The sequence below is a fragment of the Chrysemys picta genome, chromosome 10 (assembly GCF_011386835.1).
Source record: "Chrysemys picta bellii isolate R12L10 chromosome 10, ASM1138683v2, whole genome shotgun sequence".
Classification (NCBI taxonomy): Eukaryota; Metazoa; Chordata; order Testudines; family Emydidae; genus Chrysemys; species Chrysemys picta.
The window spans coordinates 87836441-87862422 of NC_088800.1; the positions used below are offsets into that span (position 1 = coordinate 87836441).

At 49.2% G+C, this 25982-nt stretch overlaps 1 long non-coding RNA gene across 3 annotated transcripts in view; it reads right to left on the reverse strand.

The window, feature by feature from the left end:
- The window catches only part of LOC101946374 (uncharacterized), a 90274-nt gene that overhangs the window by 33538 nt on the left and 30754 nt on the right, over nt 1-25982 (reverse strand). For 2 of the 3 annotated variants that reach the window (XR_010591242.1, XR_010591241.1), the window contains one exon: nt 22383-22756. The exons of the other annotated variant lie outside the window; for it this stretch is intronic. This is a non-coding gene — a long non-coding RNA (uncharacterized LOC101946374). The remainder of the gene's footprint in view (nt 1-22382; nt 22757-25982) is intronic. 3 annotated transcript variants of the gene reach the window in all.

Below are 25982 nucleotides of genomic sequence, written 5' to 3' on the forward strand. Positions count from 1 at the left end.
ACTTCCCAGAGCTGCTGCTACTCCACTCACTTTGCTTTGCAGTTTCAGGAGCTTGTGAACTATAGGCCAGGCTTTGCTGCCTGAAAGCAAGCTGAGTAGCACTTGCTTCCCCTGGGAGCACTACCACTGAATTCCATCCGGTCCTACAGCGCATGGGGGATGCCAGGATCAGGGTCTGTGTGTATTAGCTATGGAACCGTGTTAAGCCGTGTCTCTTAAAAGAGAAACACTTTGGTTGCAATCTGGAGAATGTCCCACTTTAATGATAAAATGTCCTTTTAGTATCAAAAAAGCCCCATATCATCCAGAAATCACAGTGCTTTTAGTAAACCTTTGGAAGCTTTTGGGTCCTAACCATTGGCAGGCCCTCCTCTCTCCGTCTCTGAGTGGTACATTTAGCCTACATAGGACTAGAAAAATAAACTCCCTTTTGTGATTCTAGTGGATCACTTTTATGTTCTTGATCACTGATGTACGTGTGCATTCTGCTAGGGACTAGGACAAGAATTATCATTTTGTGTAGCAGCTTTCATGGATATTCTGCTTTCCGCTTAATTATTAACTTTGCTTTAGTAAATAAAGGTTCTTTATGAATTCCATCAATCTCAACAAACCCTTTGCATGTAAAACACTCTGGGACATTTGTAATGGTGAAAGCATTCAGCTCTGGCTTATTTAAAAGAATGAATTGATAAATAGTTATATTTTTTGTGTATGTTCTTGTGGAATTTCTTAAATTAAAATGCCTGCTAGCAATTATACTTGACTTACTCGTCTCTTCTTTATAACAACCTAAAAGATAAGAGTAGACTAGAATAAATTCGGACTTTAAAGAGCTGGCATGCCCTTCAGGAGCACACAGACTTTCAGAGAAGGCTAACACAATATTCAATATTCTCTTTAAGCACCAGGGTATCTTTCCGTGTCATGAAACGTGCATCAGATTAACTCCTTAGCCACTTGTTTGAGTTCCACTTCTCAAAGACTCTGTGGATAGTGACGGGGGAAAGCTGTTTTTTGTAGAGAAGTGCAGGAATGTCATCTTTACTCCTGCTGAAGAGTTTAATGTCCGGTAATGTCTTAGTACCTGTTTGTTTTATTAATTATTCCATAGCACCTACACTGGGCTGAACCAACGGTCCATGCTTGGACGGCAGACCCTCGAGAAAAATCCAGGACACTGCATGAAATTATGCCAGAGGGGAGATGTAGTCAATACTGAGCCGAAGATCTGCTGTACTGCTAGAGATGCACCTTTCAGATGATGAGAAGACAAAGGTACTGGCCACTTGTGGTCATTAAAGATCCTATGGCACTTCCTCCAGGTCTATATTCCAGAATAGGGGCGTCTTTTCCTGGTGCTGGTTGAAGCTTTCACCAGCTGCCAACCATCTTCTCCAGGTCTGTCTCTGCTCTGTTCTTATGCCTGAAGCACCCACATTCCCGGCAGCAGGAGCTGGAGATTCTTCCCTTCTCTCCTCAAAGGAGTTAAAAATCTTGTTCCTGTGATTTCAGAACCTCATGACATTTGGATTCTAACCTCTGCTGCTCAGGAGACTGGCAACTCACCATGGGAATCTCTGATACAGTGACCAGTGGTTGAGCCGAATGGAGTCAGACCTCCTTATTGCTTTTTTCAACAGAGTGACCAAATTTTCCTCCTGGGACAAACTGTGGCATTAGAGAGCCCCGGGTTGGAAAGACAGCCTCCGAGCGCCTTTCATTCAGTTTCCAGTAGGCCACCACCATATTAATTATTTACCAGGATATTTTCTTAAAGTAGTGTCTTCGCCTTAATTTTCAATTCCCTTAACGTTATGAGGATCTCTGCTGGCAACTCAATTATTAATGGAGTTAAAACAATATTTGTTTTTCTCTGAAAACATTTCTGAATGCTGGCTTCATATCCAGTTAGATTTTTCTGAAACTTTAATGAGGGGCTTTGATTTCCTCCTAACTCAGAGCCAAGGCGCAAACTTGGCATCAACAGCAACGCCTTTGATTTTGCTGTCAGAGCGTGTACAGTACCACAGCCCTTTGCAGAATTAATCTCACTGGGGCTGGTGGAGTGATCAAGCTAAACAGCTGTGATGAGGGAGGAGGAACAGCAGAGGGGCTGTAATTGGGAATTGCAGTTGTTGGGTTCAGAGGTGTGTGTTGTTCTCTTCAATGTTTTGCATTTTCTTATTTCAATCTCTCTCCTGGGGCTCAATGGAGAGTCTGTGCTCTTCCCAGCTTGGAATATTTTTCTTCTGCACAAAGAAAACAAGCAGTGCAGTTTCTTTAATCTCAGAGAGAACAATTTCAATTCAGCAGAAGGACACTTGAAAGATCATGGCTTTAAGAATTTCATGCCATCTCAGCCTCTTCTCTGTCTGCCAGGGAGTATATCAAAAATTAAAGCCCCGAACACTGTTCCCTGTTTTTCTAGGCACTAATTCTAAACACATTTCCAAAGGAGGAGCTGACTTAAGTCTAATATTGTGTAAAATCTCATAATTTCAATACAGTCTTCACTTGATGTGGATTGGTGATTGGGACTGTGGAATCAATTTTTCCCCTACTTGAAACACCCAAATGGGTATGAAATGCGGTTGCATTTGTTCAGTGCACGTCGGCAATTCTGCACTTTGCTCTGAGTGGGATGATCATTCTGATTTATTTTTTATAAAAGAACAGCATTTCCTTAGACTTTGATGTTTCACATATGGAGCTATTATAGCCACTTGCCATTGAGATGCATGCTCTGTAGCTAATCTCCAAAGCTGTGATGCATGCAATAATTATGATTATTGATGTCATTGCACCATATTTAAAATATGAAAATCTTTTTGTGAGTCCTGAGCTAACGAAGAGGGGAGGGGGATCTGCCCACCCCAACGCTCTAGATTTCATCTTGTTAATGAACAGATCCTTGGAACTTGCAGTGAGGCGAAGGCTCTGATGAATGCATGGGCACATGGAGCGAGCACCGTGATGTCATGGATGCCTCTGACCTCCATGCTGGCGAATGACCTTGGAAAACTGAGACCTTGGGGCCTCCAGATCCCAAATTCTGCCAGTTTGCTCTCGCTGCTGACTCTGAATCGGAGTGTGGCTGACAAGGATCGAGGAACGTGATCGTTCCCCTTTATTCAACATTGGTGAGGCCTCATCTGGAATACTGTGTCCAGTTTTGGGCCCCACACTACAAGAAGGATGTGGAAAAATTGGAAAGAGTCCAGCGGAGGGCAACAAAAATGATTAGGGGTCTGGAGCACATGACTTATGAGGAGAGGCTGAGAGAACTGGGATTGTTTAGTCTCCAGAAGAGAAGAATGAGGGGGGATTTGATAGCAGCCTTCAACTACCTGAAGGGGGGTTCCAAAGAGGATGGAGCTCGGCTGTTCTCAGTGGTGGCAGATGACAGAACAAGGAGCAATGGTCTCAAGTTGCGGTGGGGGAGGTCCAGGTTGGATATCAGGAAAAACTATTTCACTAGGAGGGTGGTGAAACACTGGAATGCGTTACCTAGGGAGGTGGTGGAGTCTCCTTCCTTGGAGGTTTTTAAGGCCCGGCTTGACAAAGCCCTGGCTGGGATGATTTAGCTGGGAATTGGTCCTGCTTTGAGCAGGGGGTTGGACTAGATGACCTCTTGAGGTCCCTTCCAACTCTGATATTCTATGATTCTATGATTCTATGTGGTGTCCCCCAGATGGACCTGACACTATGCTTCAAAGTGCCCTCTGTATCTGTGCACGCTGACCTGCCAGCACACACAGGCTCACGTTCATCACCAGTGATTCACAGATTCTAGGACTGGAAGGGACCTCGAGAGGTCATAGAGTCCAGTCCCCTGCCCGCATGGCAGGACCAAATACTGTCTAGACCATCCCTGATAGACATTTATCTAACCTACTCTTAAATATCTCCAGAGATGGAGATTCCACAACCTCCCTAGGCAATTTATTCCAGTGTTTAACCACCCTGACAGTTAGGAACTTTTTCCTAATGTCCAACCTAGACCTCCCTTGCTGCAGTTTAAGCCCATTGCTTCTTGTTCTATCCCTAGAGGCTAAGGTGAACAAGTTTTCTCCCTCCTCCTTATGACACCCTTTTAGATACCTGAAAACTGCTATCATGTCCCCTCTCAGTCTTCTCTTTTCCAAACTAAACAAACCCAATTCTTTCAGCCTTCCTTCATAGGTCATGGTCTCAAGATCTTTAATCATTGTTGTTGCTCTTCTCTGGACCCTCTCCAATTTCTCCACATCTTTCTTGAAATGCGGTGCCCAGAACTGGACACAATACTCCAGCTGAGGCCTAACCAGCGCAGAGTAGAGCGAAAGAATGACTTCTCGTGTCTTGCTCACAACACACCTGTTAATACATCCCAGAATCATGTTTGCTTTTTTTGCAACAGCATCACACTGTTGACTCATATTTAGCTTGTGGTCCACTATAACCCCTAGATCCCTTTCTGCCGTACTTCTTCCTAGACAGTCTCTTCCCATTCTGTCAAGTATCAGGGGGTAGCCGTGTTAGTCTGAATCTGTAAAAAGCAACAGAGGGTCCTGTGGCACCTTTAAGACTAACAGAAGTATTGGGAGCATAAGCTTTCGTGGGTAAGACCCTCACTTGGTTCTTACCCACGAAAGCTTATGCTCCCAATACTTCTGTTAGTCTTAAAGGTGCCACAGGACCCTCTGTTGCTCTTCCCATTTTGTATGTGTGAAACTGATTGTTCCTTCCTAAGTGGAGCACTTTGCATTGCTCTTTGTTAAACTTCATCCTGTTAACCTCAGACCATTTCTCCAATTTGTCCAGATCATTTTGAATTATGACCCTATCCTCCAAAGCAGTTGCAATCCCTCCCAGTTTGGTATCATCTGCAAACTTAATAAGCGTACTTTCTATGCCAATATCTAAGACGTTGATGAAGATATTGAACAGAGCCAGTCCCAGAACAGACCCCTGCGGAACCCCACTTGTTATACCTTTCCAGCAGGATTGGGAACCATTAATAACTACTCTCTGAGTACGGTTATCCAGCCAGTTATGCACCCACCTTATAGTAGCCCCATCTAAGTTGCATTTGCCTAGTTTATTGATAAGAATATCATGCGAGACCGTATCAAATGCCTTACTAAAGTCTAGGTATACCACATCCACCGCTTCTCCCTCATCCACAAGACTCGTTATCCTATAAAAGAAAGCGATCAGATTGGTTTGACATGATTTGTTCTTTACAAATCCATGCTGGCTGTTCCCTATCACCTTACCACCTTCCAAGTATTTGCAGATGATTTCCTTAGTTACTTGCTCCATTATCTCCCCTGGCACAGAAGTTAAACTAACTGATGACCAATCGCAGAAGGTCTGAAGGTCGAGCTGAGCACCCAGCAGCTTTTCCAGGCCTTCCCAACACCACTCAGACCACTTTTATTAGACAGTAACCCCACCCCTATCCAGAACTGCGCCACACCACAGAGAGCAACAGAAACGTGCTGCTGGGGGGAAGCAAAAGCCTCTGGACAGACCGATGTCAGGTGGGGCTGGATTTAACCCTTGGAGCAGCCACTAATTCCCATGGGGAAGACTCCAATGAACTGTCTAGTTCAGGGGTGGGCCCCCTCAGGGCTTTGGATCCGGCCCGCGGGATTGCCCCCCGTGGCGCCGCAGACCCCGCACCGCTCTCAGCAGCGGCCAGCACCATGTCCCTGCGGCCCCCGGCAGGGGGGCAGAGGGCTCCGTGCGTTGCCCTGGCCTCCAGGCACCGTCCCCCACAGCTCCCATTGGCCGGGAACAGGGAACCGTGGCCAATGGGAGCTTCAGGGGAGGTACCTGGAGGTGTGGCAAGGGCAGCGCAAGCGGAGCCCCCTTCGCCCCCCACTTCCCCAGGGACCACAGCACTTCCTGGAGCGGCGTGGGGCCAGGAGCCGGGGGCCAGGGATAGGGCAGGCAGGCAGAGAGCCTGCCCTGGCCCCGGTGTGCACCGCTGCCACCCCGGAGACCGAACCCCTCCTGCACCCCACCTCCCAACTCCCTGCCCTAAGCCCCCTGCCTGCACCTCACACCCCTCCTGCATCTCAACCCCCTATCCTGAGCCCCCTCGTGCACCCCAACTCTTTGCCCTGAGCCCCCTCATACACCCTGCACCACTCCTGCACCCCAACCCCCTGTCCTGAGCCCTCTCATACACCCTGCACCCCTCCTGCACCCCAACTCCCTGCCCTGAGCCCCCTGCCACACCCCTCCTGCACCCCAACCCCCTGCCCTGAGCCCCCTCCCGCAGTCCGCATCTCTCCTGCATCCCTGCCCTGAGCCCTCTCCTGCACTCCGACCCCTCCTGCACCCCAACCCCCTTCCCTGAGCCCCCTCATACACCTCGCACCCCTCTTCTGCCCCAATCCCTTGCCCTGAGCCCCTTCCTACACACCACACCCCCTCCCACACCCCGCACTCCCTCACACACCCCAACCCACTGCCCCGGCCCTGCATACAATTTCCCCACCCAGATGTGGCCCTTGACCCAAAAAGTTTTCCCACCCCTGGTCTAGTTTCTAAAGATTGGGAAGGATCCATAGGAGAAGAGGCAGGGTTTCTTCTGGCCTGTGAGAAGAGGAGCAGGTCACAGCTGGCTTAACCCAAGAGCCCTTCCCCATCTCTCCATGCTGCTGGAAGCCCTCTCTCATTTCCTAACAACTCCCCTGATGCCACCTGCCTCTCCAGGTTGCCATGAGAGCTGAGGGCAGGCATCAGGGAAGAGCCAGCAAGCTCAGCTGGGAAGGACTGGTGGCAGCTGGGAGCATGAGTGAGCCATTGGTCTAGAGGGGAGGGAGCATGGCCCACCAGGGCCGGGGTGAGAAGAATCTCTCTGGTCAGGGGAGGGAGCATGGCCCAGGAGGGCCAGGGGTGAGAAGAATCTCTCTGGTCAGGGGAGGGAGCAGGGGAAAGCGGGATATACAAGGTACTCTGTGTGGGAGAGGGGCTCAGCAGTTTCCCTGCTCCAGCCTGTCAGTGCAGGCACACTCTTCCTATCTGTAGGCATGGAACTGACAAATGCTCCCAGACATCAACAGGAAGCAGTTAATGGGCAGGAGCCATTTTAATTAACTGAATATTGACCCTGGCAGCTGATTATAGAGACTTGGATACATCCAGGTGTCAGTAAATTCTATAGCCAATTGCTCGACCACACTTTGGTTCGTTATGAAATATATTCAAGAGACCAAATAACCAATGTCAGTCAGGTTTATTGCTAAAAGTCAGTAATAATATAGTACAGAAACCAAGGCTCAATTCGATACCAATTTCCAGGAAGCGTCTCATGCACTGTTATTGTAGTCACCTTTAAGAACAGCCAAACTGAGTAAGACGCACGGGCCATCTAACCCAGCACCTTGTCTCTGGCAGGGGCCAGTGCCAGGTGCTTCTGGCAGTTGGAGGTTTAGAAACACATGAAGCATGGGGTTGCACCCTGACCATCTTGGCTAATAAGACCTGATAAGAGTCCAAAGAAGGCTTGCTCCCAAAGTTACACCCCTAATGCTATCCTTTTTATAGCCAACCTGTTTACAAGTGACAAGGTACTGCAGGCATCATCTGATGCTAGATTTAACCAATCTTCTGTCAGTCTTGTTTTTCTGGTACCACACTGTACACCCCTTAGCTCTTAACAAGAATTTTGGTTATAAATTGGGGACACATCAGTTGGAAGTAACAGAGGAGGAGAAGGAGCTCAGAGTATTGGTTGATCACAGGATGACTCTGAGCCGCCAATGTGATATGGCCGTTAAAAAAGCTAATGCAGTCTTGGGATGCATCAGGCGAGGTATTTCCAGTAAAGATAAGGAGGTGTTACTACTGTTATATAAGGCACTGGTGAGCCCTCATCTGGAATACTGTGTGCAGTTCTGGTCTCCCATGTTTAAGAAGGATGAATTCAAACTGGAACAGGTACAGAGAAGGGCTACTAGGATGATCCGAGGAATGGAAAACCTGTCTTATGAAAGGAGACTCAAAGAGCTTGGCTTGTTTAGCCTAACCAAAAGAAGGCTCAGAGGAGATATGATTGCTCTTTATAAATATATCAGAGGGATAAATATCAGGGAGGGAGAAGAATTATTTAAGCTTAGTACCAATGTGGACACCAGAACAAATGGATATAAATTGGACATTAGGAAGGTTAGATTTGAAATTAGACGAAGGTTTCTAACCATTAGAGGAGTGAAGTTCTGGAACAACCTTCCAAGGGGAGCAGTGGGGGCAAAAGACATATCTGGCTTCAAGACTAAGCTTGATAAGTTTATGGAGGGGATGGTATGATGGGATAGCCTAATTTTGGCAATTAATTGACCTTTGATTATTAGCGGTAAATATGCCCAATGGCCTATGATGGGATGTTAGATGGGGTGGGATCTGAGTTACTACAGAGAATTCTTTCCTGGGTGCTGGCTGGTGAGTCTTGCCCACATGCTCAGGGTTAAACTGATTGCCATATTTGGGGTCGGGAAGGAATTTTCCTCCAGGGCAGATTGGCAGAGGCCCCGAGGTTTTTCGCCTTCCTCTGCAGCGTGGGGCACGGGTCACTTGCTGAAGGATTCTCTGCATCTTGAAGTCTTTAAACTACGATTTGAGGACTTCTATAGCTCAGACATAGATTAGGGGTTTGTTACAGGAGTGGGTGGGTGAGACTCTGTGGCCTGCGTTGTGCAGGAGGTCAGACTAGAAGATCATAATGGTCCCTTCTGACCTTAAAGTCTGTGAGTCTATGATGGAGAATCCACCACAGCCCGAGGTGAGCTGTCCCGGTGGTTAATTCCCCTCCCTGTTAAAAACTGGTTTCTTGTTTCTAGTGTGAATTTGTCTCATTTCATTTCCAGCCACTGGATCTCGTTCTGCCTTCGCTAGATCAAAGAACCCTCTCCTGTCAGAAACCTCTCCCCCGTGTTGGTACCTGTTGACCTTGATCAAGTCACCTCTTACCCTTCTCTTGACTCATCTAAACAGATGGGGATGGCAGCCCAGACAGCCATCAGCTACTGGCGGGACAGAACCAGGCAGGCAAACCCAGCTGGGTTTGAATGTACATGGCCAGCGCCTCTGGACTGCAGTGCTCTTCACACACACACCTGCTGCTGTGCCGCCTGCCATCTATACATGCAGCTATGCAAGAGTCGTGCACTGGGCCAGTTCCCAGCCCTGCCCCGGCGGGGCTGAAGTGGGCTGACGAGGAGCTGGGCAGCTCATTCGAATGCCTTGGGTGATGTGGAGAAAGTGCATGCTGGGTCTGGGAAATCATCATCCTCTTACAAGGGGCACTACCTCGCTCAGGGCACACGGGAGGTGCACTGGGCTCTGGTGGCAGTGGGGCTCTCGTCACACCTGTCAGTTCTGTGCAGGGCTCTCATGCGCTGGCACATGGGTCACTATACGTTTCTGCTTTTCCAGTTGTACTTTACACCAGCTCTGGCCTTTCGCTTTCTTTAAGATCTTAACTTTTATTTTGCCATATTCATTTTAGATATCAATCAAGTCAGGTTGCCGTTGAAATTAGCAGAGATTATGGCTTTAATTAACCCTCCCCCATGACTTTATAATTTCATGACTTTTAGGCTCTGCTTAGAACTGGCTGTAATTTTTAACAGACAGAGTCTGAACTGAGTCTCTAACAAAAGCCCTGTTCTCCGTCTCTCTCTCTCCCAGACCATCTACACAACATTCTCCCCACCATGGAAATGCTGGTTCTTTCCAGTCACTCCTCTCGGCAACGTACAGAGATTCCCTAGCGCCGGGAAACATACTAATACCTAGCAATGATCCAGTGATAACTAACTAGTCCTCACGTCCTCTGTGCGGGAGGGAAGGCTCATTGTTCCCATTGTATAGATGGAGAAAGTGAGACAGTGAGGCAATGTGACTTATCCAGGGTCACCCAGAGAGTCACTGTGTCAGACCAGGAATTAGAACCCAGGAGTGCCTGGCTCCCAACTTGTACTTTAACCGATAGGCAGACTCCTTCTCCCAGCAGCAGAACTGTAAAGCGCAGGGCCCAGAAAACACACCCAGTTGCTGTTCTCGCATTTTCTGAAAATACGTTTACCATTCGAAGAAGTTTAAAGCTTTGTTGCGCTCCCACAGGAAACACCATTTAAAGTTAACATTTCACATGTAACAAACCATAGCAAAACATCAAAGCCTCCTGCACCAATGAAACAGACTTGGAAAATTCAGTCACTGCTGGGTAAATCTTCACATGGTGCAGACATGCCCCATGAGGCTCTTTGTTTATGTACCTCAAAAGCAAGTCTCATTTGTCATCACTAGTGCAGCTAGACATAACGCCACTGGTTTCTCGTCAGGGGTGCCATGTCTGCTTACGCAAGCAGTGAGTCTGGCCCATGTGGGGGGGTAGCTTCCAATATCAACAACAGCTCCTCATCCCATATGCCCAATTTTCAAGTTATTTAAACTTCAGAACTTACATCCCCAGACATTTTACTTTCTAAAACAGAAAAGGATTTGACACCCAGACGGAATGGGTGGGATTCCTTGGTTTGTCATGAGGGTGCTGGGGAGAATTTGCCAGCATACTTCATTCCTTACAAGCCTGAGTAATGGTACAGGATTGCAGATGTCTGAAGCCAGCATGGTGGCCCAGTCTCACAGTTTTCACTTTGTAAATTGCACTTTATGGGTCTCTAATTACATTGGAGCAAATTGCATTGTTAATATATTAAGCTAAAACTGTTTAATTAGGTTACTCATAATCATTTCTGAAAAGTCAAATTTAATAACACCTGAACATATAACTATTAGAAAAAATTGCAATGTTTCAGGTTTGATTGCACACAAAAGTTAATAGGTAATAAATTCACACACCAAAATTATTCCAATACATAAGCTCTGAGAAGACTCATTTACATATCCGGAAACAATATTTGCTTTAATTATGTTAGTTTAATAGTGTGTCTACAGGAAACCTCATTAGAAATCAACAACAGACAAAAACCGCACGAATATCCTCCCCTCAAAACGATCAGGTGCCTGCTAAAAGATCTGCAGTATTCTCCTCCGCTTCGAGGGGCTGAATCTAAGCAGCGAGGTTTGCTGAAAGGGTTTGGCTTCATCGGGAAAGCAGTTGCATGTAGCCAACTTCCTAAACTCCACCTTTTCCTAGTGCAGATGCAAAGTAACAGCTTCAACTTGATTTTAGCTGGTTGCATCATAGCCTCGCCTAGAATGCAACCAGCTAACGGCGTTACCTTGCATTTAAACTAGGAAAAAGGCCAAGTGTGGGTCAGGCTTTGCTAGACACAGCTCTGTTCCTCAGGTCCCATGGAACTCTCTACTATAAAGGTAAAGCTCACGTGGGCAGCAGACAGAACTGCCTCAGGGCCAGTCAGACTGTGGAACAAACTCCCCCAGGAACATCACAGACCTCGCCACCTTCTGCTCCAAGGGCAAGGCGCATTTCTTGGACCTGCCATCTCTAACATAAACATGTAGCAACAGGTATATTTATGAAACACAAACTCTAAAGCCCTATCAAAGCCACATTCCACGTGCTTCTCCCCATGGGGAGATGAGAACAAACGACATAGTCTCATTGCTGAATGCACTACTGCAAGGGGCTCAGATACCATGGTGTCAGGAGGAGTGTAAGCAAAGGGGTTCACGCAATGTAGGAGCACCTCCTTGTGGCCAGGTATGGCACAGCAGCTCTCTCCCCATAGGACCCCCCCCTGCTGACAGTCAATCAATCGCTGCGGTGGTCTCTCTTCCCACAACCCTGCCCTCCAGCCAGGTCATGCTTTAGTCCACCCCTTCTGGGGTAAAAGAGTCCATCCAAGCTATGGTCCCATGACCTTACAGCAGGTCTTCTGGCTGTCTCTGGGCTCCATGGTGCTTAGACCCCTTGCCCCAGAGGGTTTCACCCCGCCTTCCTCGGCGGCTGGTAGGAAACCCAGGCCCTCTCTCTACTCTGGGTTCCAGCCCAAGGACCCTGTACCTGGCAGCCCAGACTTCTTGCTGCCTCCCTGGGCTACTTCCTATCTCTTCTATCCCCCAGAGAGTGACAGCAGATCCTCTCCCTGCAGCCCCCTTCTGCTACAAACTTCCCCTCTTTATAATAACCAGCCTGCTTGTGCCCCGCTCAGCTTCATGAGTAGTTAAGCCTGGCTCCCCTCCAGGTGCAGCCAGATAACAGAATTGGCCACTCCAGCCCCCATTAATCCATTCAGTGCCTGTGTGGGGCACACACCGCATCACAGAACCTGAATCGAATCAAATGTGTTAGCTATGCCCTTCCTAAGCTCAACCTCCTTTCCTAGTCAAGCATAAACCTGCCCAGGCAGGGAATGACCCTGGGGCTCTCCCCACCCTGCTCTGGTGAAATGAGACCAGCTTCTTTGAACTTCACAGGGAAAGAGCTAATTTTCTGCAATTTGTCACTTTTTAGGGCCAGCTCCTGCCCCCTCTTCTGGGGTTGCATGGAGGCCTAGACCAGACGTTGACTGATTAACTTGCATTAGGGTAGCACCTAGAAGCTCCAGCAAACATCAGGCCCCATAGTGGGGTGCTGCAAAGACACAGTGAGAGACAGTCCTTGCCGCAAAGAGCTCAGTCTGACTAGTCAAAACAGACCCAGGAGGGGAAGGGCTGGAACGTACAAGCAGGGCACTGGTTTGGAAGCGTCATGCAGACTCCACAAGTTAGGGTTGCCAGGCATCTGGTTTTTGACCGGAGCGCTCAGTCGAAAAGGGACCGCTGACCGGGCCATTAAAAGTCCAGTCGGCGGCGCAGTGGGGGTCCGGGGCTAAGGCAGGCTCCCTGCCTGCCCTAGCTCCACGCAGCTCCCGGAAGTGGCCACCAGGTCCCTGCAACCCCTAGACTCATTGGCCCCTAGATACCAGGAACCGTGACCGATGCGAGCTGCAGGGCAGTGCCTGCGGGCACGAGGGCAACGCACGGAGCCTCCCTAACTGCCCACACATCCACGGGCTGCAGGGACCTGGCAGCCACTTCCAGGAGCTCCAGTAAGCGCCACCAGGACCCCTCATCCCAAACCCTCTGCCCCAGCCCAGATTCCCCTCCTGCACCCAAACTCCCTCCCGGAGCCTGCACCCCACACCCCCCAAATCCCCTGCCCCAGCCCTGAGCCTCCTCCTGCACCACAAACACTTCATATATGGCCCCGCCCCAGAGCCCACACCTCCAGCTGGAGCCCTCACTCCCCCCGCACCCCAAGCCCCTGCTCCAGTCCAGAGCCCCTTCCTTCACCCCAAACCCCTCATCCCCAGCCTCACCCCAGAGCCCACACCCCCAGCCAGAATCCTCACCGCTCCCGTACCCCGACCCCCTTCCCCAGCCTGGGGAAAGTGAGTGAGGGTGGGGGAGAGCGAGCGACGGAAGGAGGGGGAATGGAGTGAGCAGGGGCAGGACCTCGGAGAAGGGGCGGGGCATGGGTGTTCGGTTTTGTGCTATTAGAAAGTTGCCAACCCTACCACAAGTTTGGTCTTTTATCTCATATCTGAGTGGGTTTTACTGAGTTACGGCAGCGCACGGCTGGGACGGATTCGCTAAAAGAAGAACAAAGGAACGGGGCTGGAGGAGGGTGCAGGCCACAGGGGCAGGTGGAACTAGGCTGATGTGAACAAGTCATGAATGGGAGGGGCTTGTTGGAGCCTGCAGCCAATCAGCAGATGAGATAGAAGGTTTGGGGTCACTCCATAGACAGCAGCTCGATGACATCATCGGTGTCCTAAGGTCGCTGGTTGCTGCAGCTGCTCTGCTGACTTCAGCCTCTGTTCCTGTTCCCCTTTTCCCTTGTGCCCCCGTGGCTGGGGGAGAGGATGACACGTGGGTCCTCTCCCAGGGTTCCTGCAGGGGGGCTCCCTGCATGACCTAGGGCCTTGGAAGGCCTGGAGGAAGCACAGGCCCCCTGGATTCATCTGCCCCACAGCGGAGGAGTGTGATGCTACTGCTACTCTGCAGCCTGGGGGAGAAGATTTTCTCTCCTCCCTGGCCTCAGGCTGGACACTGGGGTCATGGAATTTGTCTTCATTGTCCCTGCTTCCAACCAGAGACTGCCTGACTGTGCTAATGAACCAGGATACAGCCAAAGCTGTGAGAGCTCCTGAGTTCTGGCACCGGAAACTTCAGCCCATGTATGTCTGCCGTGTGTGATCTATGATTCCATCTGCCTCCTGCTGGGGTCACAGACAGTAACAGTAACTGCAGTGAGGCCTCCATCACCATCTGTGCCAGTCATAGAGGTCTCTCCCTCCAGGCTTACGGGTGACTTGGGCAGGGGCTGCAGATAACAGAGTGGCTGCGCCTGGTGTAGGAAGGTGCTGCCATCCATCACTCTTGAGGCTGCTGGGAAGCAGGTAATTAAAAGCAAGAAACGCATGAATCGATGCAGGGAAAAGCTGCAGAATCACTAGGAGTCCTGACCATGCAGGTTCTGGCCTCCTTCAGCCTCCTCTGATGGGACTCGGAGCTCCGGCACTGCCTATCTTTTCAGGATCCCACCACACTGTCCTCTTGTTGCAGCAGGCGTGGCTCTTCCTGGCGTCCATCTCATTCTTCCTTCCCTGCTTTTAAAGATGCCTTAGCCCTGTTCCATCACAATGACTCGGCCCCTATTTACATCCTTCCCTTCCCCTTTCTGTTTTTGCATTAAATCCCCTTGGATTTTCAGCATTAGAGTTAGAGAGGCCAGTTTGGTTACGATGCTCTTGTTGCATTGTACAATGCATTACTCTCCTTTAATTCCATTTGTGCAGCGCCTTGAGGACGTGGAGGGGAGGAGCATGCTTTAAAAATCAAATTAGGAATCATTATTACTAACCTTCCTGACCTGCTGCTTTTAGGTTGTGCTGCTGCCTCATTAACCCAAAACTGAACTAACTTAACGTGAGTGATTTCATCCACACAAGGCAAAAATCGGACTGTCCTCACTTGAAGCCAGTGCAGAGCAAAGCAGGAAAGTGAAAACCGAGCCAGATTCTCATCTGGTGTCAATCATCCTCGCCCCATTGAATTCAGTGGAGTTACAACAATTTGTTCCAACGGTGGCTCTGCCCCAACAGCCATTGAAAGGAACTGGCTGCATTCACATAGTCTCGTTTGATTTAAAAAAACAAAAGGAAAGAACTGCAAGTAGCATATTGAGCTTTAGAGGATGACAACAGACCCAACATGCTTAAGCAAGATGCCACAAAAAGTTCCCAGATGTCATCATCGTCAGTCAAGGCATTTCATTTGATTTCCCCAACAGAGATCTCTAGTTAATCTGTGTTGCATTGTGTGGGATTCTTCACTTCTCAGAAGGGACCAAGTTCATCTAGCACTGCATCAGCCATTTCATTCTCCAAGAAAGCAATAAGGGTCAGAAAGCGCCGAGAGGAAAGCTAAGCAAAGGCAGCATCCCTCACAAAGGATAACATGAAAACCCCAAATCTTCTAAGACTTACAGTTCTCTAGTCACAAACCTTTTGGGTCCACCAGCTAGGTTCCTATTGGAACTAGCAACAGCCGTGTCACAGAGGTTGGCCTTACACTTGGAGTTACTGCTGAGTTTGACATGCCCTGTAGGTAAAAAATATGCAAAACTGAATATGAAAAAATCCCAATAACTAAATCTTTCAAAGGACAGGGCATAACCAATAAGCAAAATAACAATTACACTAAGTGACATGGACAGTGCTCAGAATGCAGGTACTCAATTATTACTGACCTGCATTGCCTTCCATTTCTGCACCTGACCATAAGACCCCTGGGACTGTGGACGGAGTCATGGCCTGATTCCATTCTCCAAGAACAGCTCACCTGAACAAATCTGCAAAAACTACAAGTGTCTTCTTTAAGCATTCAAGTGGCAAAGAAACAAAGCCCAGCCTTGCTGGAATACAGATTACCAGCCGCCCTTCATGCTTAGGGGTTATTTAAAATAAAACAGAACGGTACAGATGGGTGTTTTTCTCATGAATAAATGTATTTGTGGACCTGAAAGGCAGGTAATATCTGCTTTCTGCACTAACAAGGTTACCAAATTAACCCCTGGGACACTGGTGTTATCCAGATGGCCAATCCCATTGTTAGGCATCCAAATTATAGGAGTCAGAGGTGGAAAAGATCTACCAGTTCTGAGTTACATCTAGCCCATCCCCACAGGCTCAGACATTGTTAGTGTGGTAGCAGCTCCTGGACAGAAGAATAGTGCAGGTCTGTGGGGTTGCATTTGGGCACAGCACTTCTGAAGAGGGCTTGGGGATTCTGACAGAGCTTTGCTGTTGCTTAGGGCCTGAGGGTTGTGGTGACGGGAAAGGAAATTGGGGGATTCCCACAAAAATAGACTTTTAATAATATATAGCTGGACTCCGGACTTTTTGCATACTGCAGCTGCAAATGCCTCAGTCCAGAAATCAAAAGCGCTATGGAGAGTCACAGGGAATCTGCAGTCATAAGGTTTTGTTTGGCTACGTTGATCTAGAAACTTGGTTCAAACTAATTTCCCTGTGTGTAAAGCCAAGGGACTTGCATTGCTCTGTGGGGAGGGGTTTATCACAGAGAACACAGCTACTTCAGCTCATTCCACCCAAAAAAGAACACAAGGATTGACACCTCGGACGCTTCATGTTGTCAGGCAACATCATCAGTCCAGGATTTTTAACTCATTATTCAACCATGACCTGCTGCAGGAATCAGTGAGTGACACTTGCCCAGTATTTCCATGGCATGCGCCCCCTTGTCAGCTGCCAGGCCTCAGCATGGAAAACACACAGGAGCTGGAGCGAATGATCCTGGCTGCGAGAAAAGCAGCTGAAATGTCTATAATGAAAATGCAGTGTTTAAAACACGCTTTGAAATTGTTTCCATTTCTTTCCAGCCTACACTAAAAATCGTTATTTTTAGCACCAGCCCTTTGATTTAATTTTTTAATTGCTTGTAAAACTAAGAATAATGGTAATGTCATGACACCTCGCCCAGCTTGGCAGCAGGGGTAGAGACTGCTTGTCTAGCTAACCAATTGCAGATGGGAATGAGAATGTGCTGCCAGGATGGTAGGGTGTTTCAGGCAGGTAGCTCACCTCTGAAATACAGGCTGGGGCTCTGGAAAGGGTCTAGGGCTTCCTTCAGTTAGGCACGGTACACTATTCGCTCTGTAGAACAGAACAGACTCGCATTCGGATTGTGTGCTGCTGCACAGGCTGTTATGCCAACAATGTGACAGAACTGCCAAGTCCCAAGCTGCAACTGCACTTTGATCTCTTCACTCCCAAAAACGCTGGGCCTAGCGACACAGCGTTGGAAAGAGCATCTCTTCCCTTTCCTCTGACCTCACTTCCACAGTCAAGAGCTTCCCAGGTTAGTAGCCAGAAACTCATATACATGATCTTCGGTGCTAGATCAGTTATGAGCTGAGCCAGCATCAGGTTTCTTCTGAGCACGTCAGTACTACACTGGCTGAACAGTATTCTGCAAGAACACCCAAAGTCCATGCCTGCTGCTCTCCTCCAGGAGGGTTTGGTCCATAACTATGCAGACTGTAAGGTCTGTGGGGCAGCAACCATGTGTTTCATACAGGGCCAAGCACAATCAGTGCTTAACGAAGACACGATAACTGTGGTGCAGGCTTAAGAGCTGGGCCAGGAGAACTGGATGCCTCCTCCTCTTACTCTGTTTGCTTCCCGGGCGGATGTGTTGCAGTTTAATGAGTGTGCTGTACTCTCTCTCATGTGAGCTTTGTTTTACTCAATTCAGTCGCCATTTGAGAGGGGGAGAGGGCAGGCGCTGTAGAAACCCTGGGCGCAGACACTCCCAGTGAATGGGCTATTCCTGACAATGGCCATTCCAGGAGCTGTAAGGAAAGATGGAAAGCAGAGACTCACATGGTTCTTGTGATACTGTCACAATCTAAAGTACTCCAGAACCCGTAGCTCACATTCAGATAGAATCCTCTCCTGCTACCCAAATCACGAGGCAGGGAAATCTACTCAGTGCTGGGCAGACAACAGCCAGGGCATGCAACTCACCCAGCTGTCCCACAACACAAGCACTTGGATTGAGGCACCGTCTCTTCTGTTTGCCCCACTCTTCCCTGTCTTGTGGCTTTGTGGCTAAGCACCGTCTGAATAGGGATGAACGCTGTGTAACTTCATGATTGGAAAGCCTGGAAGGGCAGGAGAGAATCGCCACTTGCTGCGGTGAGGTGCCAGAGCTGCTTGGCACGTGGAGCTCATGGAAGATATACAAACGGTCATTATCCTTCTTGGAAAACTCATTAAAAGAACGGCCTAATCATTGTGATTCCCACTTGTATTACTTGTAATAACATTAATCCTGATCGGCCATCCACAGTAATACCAAATGAGCTAAAGTTCTTTTCTAGGATTTCCCCTGCAAGTTAGCATTACGGGCTTGTTGTAAGTGTATGTCCATCCTTGCTTCCAATGATGAGGAGGAAAACCGTTCCCCAAATCAGAGGATTAACTGAAATAACCCCTTCATCTGGGTCTCCCAGGTGACTAGTCTCTCAGTGAGAAAGCATCTTATATTTTTTTAAATTGTAAGCTTCTTGGGGCAGAGATTCTATTTAGTCTTGCACACAACTGAGCGCATTGTCAGCGCTTAACAATCTATGCAGTAAGATTTCAGGATTGTCACTCTGAACCCTAGAATATTTGTCGAGTCAGTGTGGAGGGACAGAACCAGCTACAAGCATGCTTGAGGGCTCTTTTGTTCAGAATATCACCAGGCTCAATCATCACTGGGATTTGCAGTCTGTGACCGTTCATTTTTTAAATTCTCACCCATTTTGCCTCTACGAGTTACACCCATATGGTGTATGGCTGTAGAAAGGCATGTACCTATGTCATGCCAAGAGTCCTAGACCATTGTGATATCAGAAGTAACTCACCAATCACCACCCTTGCCCTACAGCTAATCTGAATGCAACAATTTCATTGTTGTCTGAGGCAGACTGTACAGATGGTGGATAACTTGGTCCAAATGCCTTCAGCTACTAGTTAATAATATGTTCACAAACCTGAAGACACAAAACTTGTCTGATGAACTGGGTAGATTCCTAAACAGAGGGGAGATAGCGAAAAGTGCAAAGAGAAGAGAAGTATAAGAGCTATGGGAAAGATGCAAGACTTGGCTAATATGTTACTGGTTAATTAGCTTCTACAAGAGCCAAATTCTTCATTCTGTGGCTCTGAGCAGCTTTGCCTCCTGGCTGCTGCTGTCCCTTCTTGCCAAAGATGGAGGCTATTTGTTTATTGTGGGATTCTGCACAGTCTCTGAGGACAAGAGAGCAAAAGATAAATATTGGCTCAAGAAAAAGAAGCCCACTTTATTAGTAGTCTTCCACTGCTGATCAGCTACTGCAGTGTGTCCCCCCGTACAGCTGACCTGCCATTATCTGCATTGCATCCGTCCAATTCTGAAGAGCAGCTCTTTGGGCAGGAGACTCCAGGAGCAGCAACGGATCCAATAGGACACACTGCAAAAGCTGGATCTTCGCCCCCCATGACAGCTGCACTGCCAGCTCTTGCCATCCCCCCTGCATATCAACATCTCTTCCATCCTATGGAGAGTGGGCTTTCCCAGGGCCTGGGGCAGGGGAGACTGTGCCTGGACATCGCCCTGTCCTGAGTACTGATAATAGCGCTGATCCATGCGCAGGACAAAGGACATATGGGGACTGGATTTCTTCCCACTTATACCAGGCTCTCTCTGTCCAACTGGGATATCACTGCCCCACCTGCCAGGCCAGAGGCTGCTTGCTGGGACAAGATGCACGAGGGCAGCTGGACAGAACTCATTGAAACACACAGTAAAACCGCACACAACCCTTGAAAATGAGTGACATGGACAATACTCCTGGAGCCAGCACTTCATCTCCAAGCTACAGGCAGGGCAATGGAAGCCACTGAACACGGTGTGCAGGCAAATGATAGGAACAGCAAAGAGACTCACCACACTCCTTGTACCTCAGCTAGGGGTAACCTGCAGAGCCCCAAGCAACTATTAGTAAATACACAAAACAACACTGGTGCAAAGAATAAACATCAAGGACCACAGGATTCCTCCCAGCGTTTGCTCCTATGCAGTATTTTCTGTCCCTGTTTTTCTGGCGGAATGTGTAGTTTACTATGCCCCTGTCTGTTGTAAACAGACAGAACGTGCATGCAGCCGGGTTAATGTTGCTGCTGGAACCTTAACTTTTACATTTCCTGACTTTGTATTTTAACTGTGCAGCCATAACGTTCCACTGATGCAGTCTGTTGTGTGTTCGTAACATAGAAAAGAGAAACCAACCGTTTTAAAAGAAAGTCCACCCGGAGCAGGCTGTTTGGGAAATGGTGACAAGCAGTTAAGTAAATGGAAGCTGATATGCGATGTTTCTGTTTTATTAGAAACCATCATATGAGTGCTGCTGATACACACACTTCTTGTAAAATGGCTCGTTGTAGCGTGCCCAGGTGTGAACCATAGGCCTAACTGGCACTGAAAGGGAGGGAATAAAGAGCAAACATAGAAGATCATAAAATATGGTGGAAAATACATTCCAGGAAGCTCAACTTTACTAACAGGTGGGGTTTCCTGTAAGTTCCCTTCTGTTTTCCCATCATGCTGGAGAGAGGAGTAGGACAGACAGCACATATTGCATTGTGGAATCAGCACTTATTTGCCTGTCAGATACAGCCTGTGGCAAGGTAGCAAACTGCTGGTGAAGGGGATATTTTCCTGTAGTAGCAGGAATGGTGGATAACTCTGTTTGCCCAACCCAGGCATCTTATCACAGAGCCAAGAGTTTTACTACCGATTCCTTCAATGCTCTTTTACATTTCACTAGCTCTGCCTGAGACATGCTTGGAATGTAAAGTACTATTCTCTGTACGGTAACATCAGCTAACCCATGCTGCCCTCTTCAGGAGCTTATACTAGTGTACAGCATTGTCCCTGTTTTGGAAAATACCTTCAGCAGATGCCTTAAACTAGAACCTCAGGGACCTGGGACTGGCAGTGCAAAGATACTCTTTCCTGCTAAAAGGCTGTGAGACAGAACACTGAGAGTTTCTACCTGAACAATTCCATAGCAACAAATCCTTCTAAAGCCACATCCCTGACACCACTCTAATCCACAAAGTCCAGCAGCTCAAGCAAGAACTGAGGAGCTACACGAGGCGCAGAGAGAAGGATGTTGGATCCTTCCAGGAGCCATGTAGCAGATGCAGCAGAATAGCTTTTTGCTGAATATGATTCATTTACAGTGACTTGCCCCTGTGGCACAGACACAGAATGTACACGCCAAAGGGAAGTGGAGAATCCCCAAAACTCTGATGTTTGTGCTTGATGTAGGGGCCACAAGGTCAAATGAATCAGCACCAACTCTCTACAGCAATGACCAGTACAGTGTTCTAGGAGAGGCCAGAAGAGGTGAAAGGTGGCACCCGGAGCTTGTACTAAGCCAGTGAGATACACTCTGTTAAGGATGTGTGGTGAGGCTATAAGTGAGAGCCTGGGGACAGTGGGCACCTGCTACAGACCCATGTGGCCAAAGAACAGCAAGGACAATATGCTCCTGGGCTTCCTTGTGAGATAGCACACGTGGGAATTGTAGCTCCCCAGATATCAGCAGAATAACAAATGCAGCCAAACATCTAGCTAGCCCAGCATCTGGCCTGTGCCCCTCACAGTGCTCCAGCCCACCAAAGGGGTTCTTAGGTTCCTAGGGGGACAACTTTAGGGTCCAGGAAGTAGAGGATCCAACTAGAGGGGAACCCATCCTGGATCCACTTCATGCTGATGGGAGGGCACTGCTGAAAATGACCAGGAGCTCGGAGCCAGTGGCTACAAGGTGGGTGGACTCCGCACAGCGAAGGACATTGAAAGCAGCAGAACAAGATATGAGATGTTGGATTTCAGTCTAGTAAGCATGTGCAATGGCAGGAATATTAAAATCCACAAGAAGGCTGAAGAGTCCTAGAGGGGATCAACAGATACCCATGAAAGAAGAATGCTGGGAACAGTGGAGGTGCCTCTCCTCAAAGGACCGTAGGGCACAAAGCAGTACCCAGAATGGACATGGAGGAGAAGCCAGGACATACACAAGATCGCTTATAGGGGGAAGGTGACCGCAGAAAAAAGAATGAACTAATGCTGCCAAAGGGAAGGAACAAGAGGAGCTTTTACCAGTATCTCGTGGGGGAAGGGAAGACTAGTGAGAAAGTCACTGATAAAATTTGATCAGTTCATTAAGCATCTTAAAATGACAATATATCACATACATGATTGCAGGGAGCAAAGCCCAGTAGGGAGAGGGGGGCTTGCGGGCTGGACACAGAAGGATTAATCCAGCAATGGGACACCTGGCAGTGACCTACCTGTTGGTTTCTCAGCCAGGGGCTTGTTGTTTATCCCCACGGGACGGTTCAGGCAGAGAGGAAGTGGCAGAGCCGAACGTCAGCCCCAGAGCACCTGGGGAGGGGTGCTAGACTTTGGTACAAGTTGTCCCCTGCACGCTCACATTCACAAGTCGCTTCTTCAGGCTTGACAGGCAGGATGAATTTATATGAGCCTGATGATACTTACTCCGCTTCCTCCTTTGTCCCTGGCACTGTCTGCCTCCCAGGCACACCTTTGAATTTGGTCTTTACTTATTACCAGCCTCTTCTCCGATTTCAGTCCATGGAGCCTGATGGCCAGTGTTTGTTAGATTTCCTTCCAATAGTATTGTTCAGGCTGGGCGCCTTTGTCCCTAGCACAGAAGGTCAGAGTCAGTTCCCTAGGAATTTAGATGATATTTACAGTTATTTTCCAATATCTAATTTGCCTTTTATTTATTTAGGGAGCTATTTCAGCAGGACCCTCGCAGCTGAGACACCACACTTCTTTATGGTGAAAGTCCTGAAGGCGGCTGGGGGCTGGGAACTTCAGATAGAGATATTACAGACTAAAGTAGTAATTACAACAGTGAATACAGCATTTAGTGAAAGGGAAAACACTGCAGGCAGGAGGAAAAGGAAACATAAATTAGGAACAGTACAATTATCTCCCAGCATTTATAATAATCACACAGTGATGGTGGTCTCCTCCTTAGCAAGCGCTACTCTCTGACACCACCACATTCCAGAGAGCGAGCGAGCGTGCGTGTGTGTGTGTAAGGGGTCTGGAAACCGGACCATGCTAAACTATTCCAACAGACTCCACTGTCTGGCAGAAGGGTGCACTTTGCTATGGGGGAACATGGAGTTATAACATCTCCAGCAGCAGACCTGGCATTTAATGAGCATACAGATGCAGGGCCATTTCCTCAGGGTAGTTCCACTGGAATTTGGATGATTTACACCCATTGAGGATCTGGCCTCAAGTCCTCTCTACAGGATGAAAATAATAATGTTATTTGTAAGGTGCCTCACACTCCCACCACTCCAGGGATAAACAGTGACAGTTCAATCATAACAACAAGCACGGAGGAGAAAACCATCAGACTAGCAGACACACGTTCACACCTTGTCCTAAACAAAATCTTTCCCTTTCGTGATGACCAGAAAGAGTCTTTCAAGCAGCTAGAGATCCAACCCCCTTCCAGAGATCTGCTCTGCCCAGACTAGGAGCTCCAGCTGCAGACTGACCAGCGCCCATGGGCTGTGGAGCCGGTGCTCCTGCCAATCCCTGGACTCCAGCTGAGTTCACGTACACACAGTTCACAATTCATTAACCATTTGGTTGCTGGATTAAAAGCACTGTGCAAGTCATATCTCCACTACCCTCCATGCACCAATAACCTCCCCGCATGCCCCACACACAGCAGAGAGGCAGGGTCTGCCCAGGTTAATTCTCTGCACTGGGTTTGGGGGTTTGTTTCTTTCTCCCTTGACACCCAGTAAAACTCTCCATTGCAAAGGAATCTCCACTCCACATAGACTTACTGCAGGCCCAGTCCCTGGCATAGGATGGAGAGAGATGAACCTTCCTCCTCCCCAGGGAGCAGAGAACTCGGCCCTCGCACCCAGACGGAGCGTCCCACAGCTTAGCAGCCTGTGATAGCCAGTCAAGGTACCTGTCACTCCATCACCTCATTACTTGGAGCAACAAGGCAGATTATTGAATCAGCCCCTCCCCACAGCCAGCCGTGCGAGGGGACTCAGCCCCCCCCCTCCCCAGCCAGCTGTGCGAGGGGGCTCAGCCTTCCCCCCACATCCCAACCCACAGCCAGCTTTGCGAGGGGGCTCAGCCCCCCCTCCCCAGCCCACAACCAGCCGTGCGAGGGGACTCAGCCCCTCCCTCCCCAGCCAGCCGTGCGAGGGGGCTCAGCCTCCCCCCGACATCCCAACCCACAGCCAGCCATGCAAGGGGGCTCAGCACCCCCCAACCCACAGCCAGCCGTGCGAGAGGGCTCAGCCCCCCCCCCCCAGCCGACAGCCAGACGTGCGAGGGGGCTCAGCCCCCCCATCCCAACTCACAGCCAGCCCTGCGAGGGGGCTCAGTCCCCTCCCCCAGCGCACACCCGCTGCGCAGTGGGGCAGCCATCTGTCATTGCATTTGCCTCAGAGGGCAGTGCCAGTTCTGTTCATGAATGGGCACAAGTGGCACCAGGCCCTTTCTGAGCTGCAGAGATGTGTCTGGTGAATGATGCCTTCGCACTTTTCTCTTCTCCATAGCACGTGAATTTGCTTTAGTCTAGCCCCACCAGTGCACTGCCTCTCCCTGTTTTGAGGGGGCCTGGTTGTGCTCTGAGCTGTGGCCCAAGAGAGCAGTGAGAGCGAAGCTGAAGTCAGCCCAACCCTATCTGCCCTGTTGGGAGCCATGTCCTCCTGCGAGCTCCAGTGCAGTTAGTGTGGAGGGAGAGGCAACACTCACAGCAGCCCATGAGGCTGTAAAGCAGCGGCGGGGGGAGCGTCCCCAGGTGGCTGCTGCTCCACAAGGGGACTGAGAATTTCCACAGACGTGTCACTTAGTAACAGAGTCAGAGGAAAGTTGTCTGGAAATTTCCCCCTCCAGGCATTGCATCAACTGACCCATCTGTGTGAGCATCCCGCTGTGTGAGGGGCATCCCTGGTACAGCAGAGCTGGCGCCTGGCCCGTGCCATGTCCTCCTCTCCCCTCGTGCCTAGGGGCCACTCCCAGGAGAAAGTGGCCATGACCGGAGCCCTTCTGGTGATCCCCAGCTGCTGGACGGGCCCCTTGAGGCCACAGCATCAGTCAGTGTTACCCTGTGGATAACAACTCATCAGGTGCCCAGAGACTGGGCAGGCTGGGGCGCCGCAAACACCTCAGATAGAGAAGGGTATAGGGCCAGACCACTGGCCCAGCCGAGCCTCACGTGGGCACTCTGTCCCTGGCCAGCCCCAGCATCAGGAGGGAAATAAAAGTGATTTAAAGGCACATTTATCTCTACTCCCTTGGTAGTGTCAGTCTGGCCCCCCGTCTGTATCTACCTTAGGAGTCTGTGGGGCCCCATTCCATATAGTCCTGAGCCCCTGGTGAATCCCTGACTCTCCATCTCTACCCTGGGTACCACTGACGGGCAGGCAAGCCTACGCAACCAGCCAGCCAGGCAGGACGGCCAAAGAACACACTGAATCCAACGTGAGCCTCCTTAGTCTGAGTCTCGCCCGTTACAACCAGAGATGCTGTGGTTTCAGTGCTGCAGCTGACAGCGGAGGCCAGGCTCCCCGAACTTGGTGGTGCTCCCTGGGTGGCACCAAAGACATCAGGCCTCCCTTATTAAACATCGACACTTAGCAGCCGTTGAATAAGATCTTTCCCGCTCTAGGACCAGTCCACACCGCAGCTGCTAATTATCCTTTCCTGTTAGTTTCCATGGTCTCACTCTCTGATCATTTTATGGAAAGGAAATTATAAAATAATTGAAAGTTGGAACCAGCAGATCCCCCCACAGCAGGGAATTTCCATTATTTACCCATAAAAATATTTCAAGGGTTATTAGCATGTAAACTGTGATTAATTAAATTCACAGA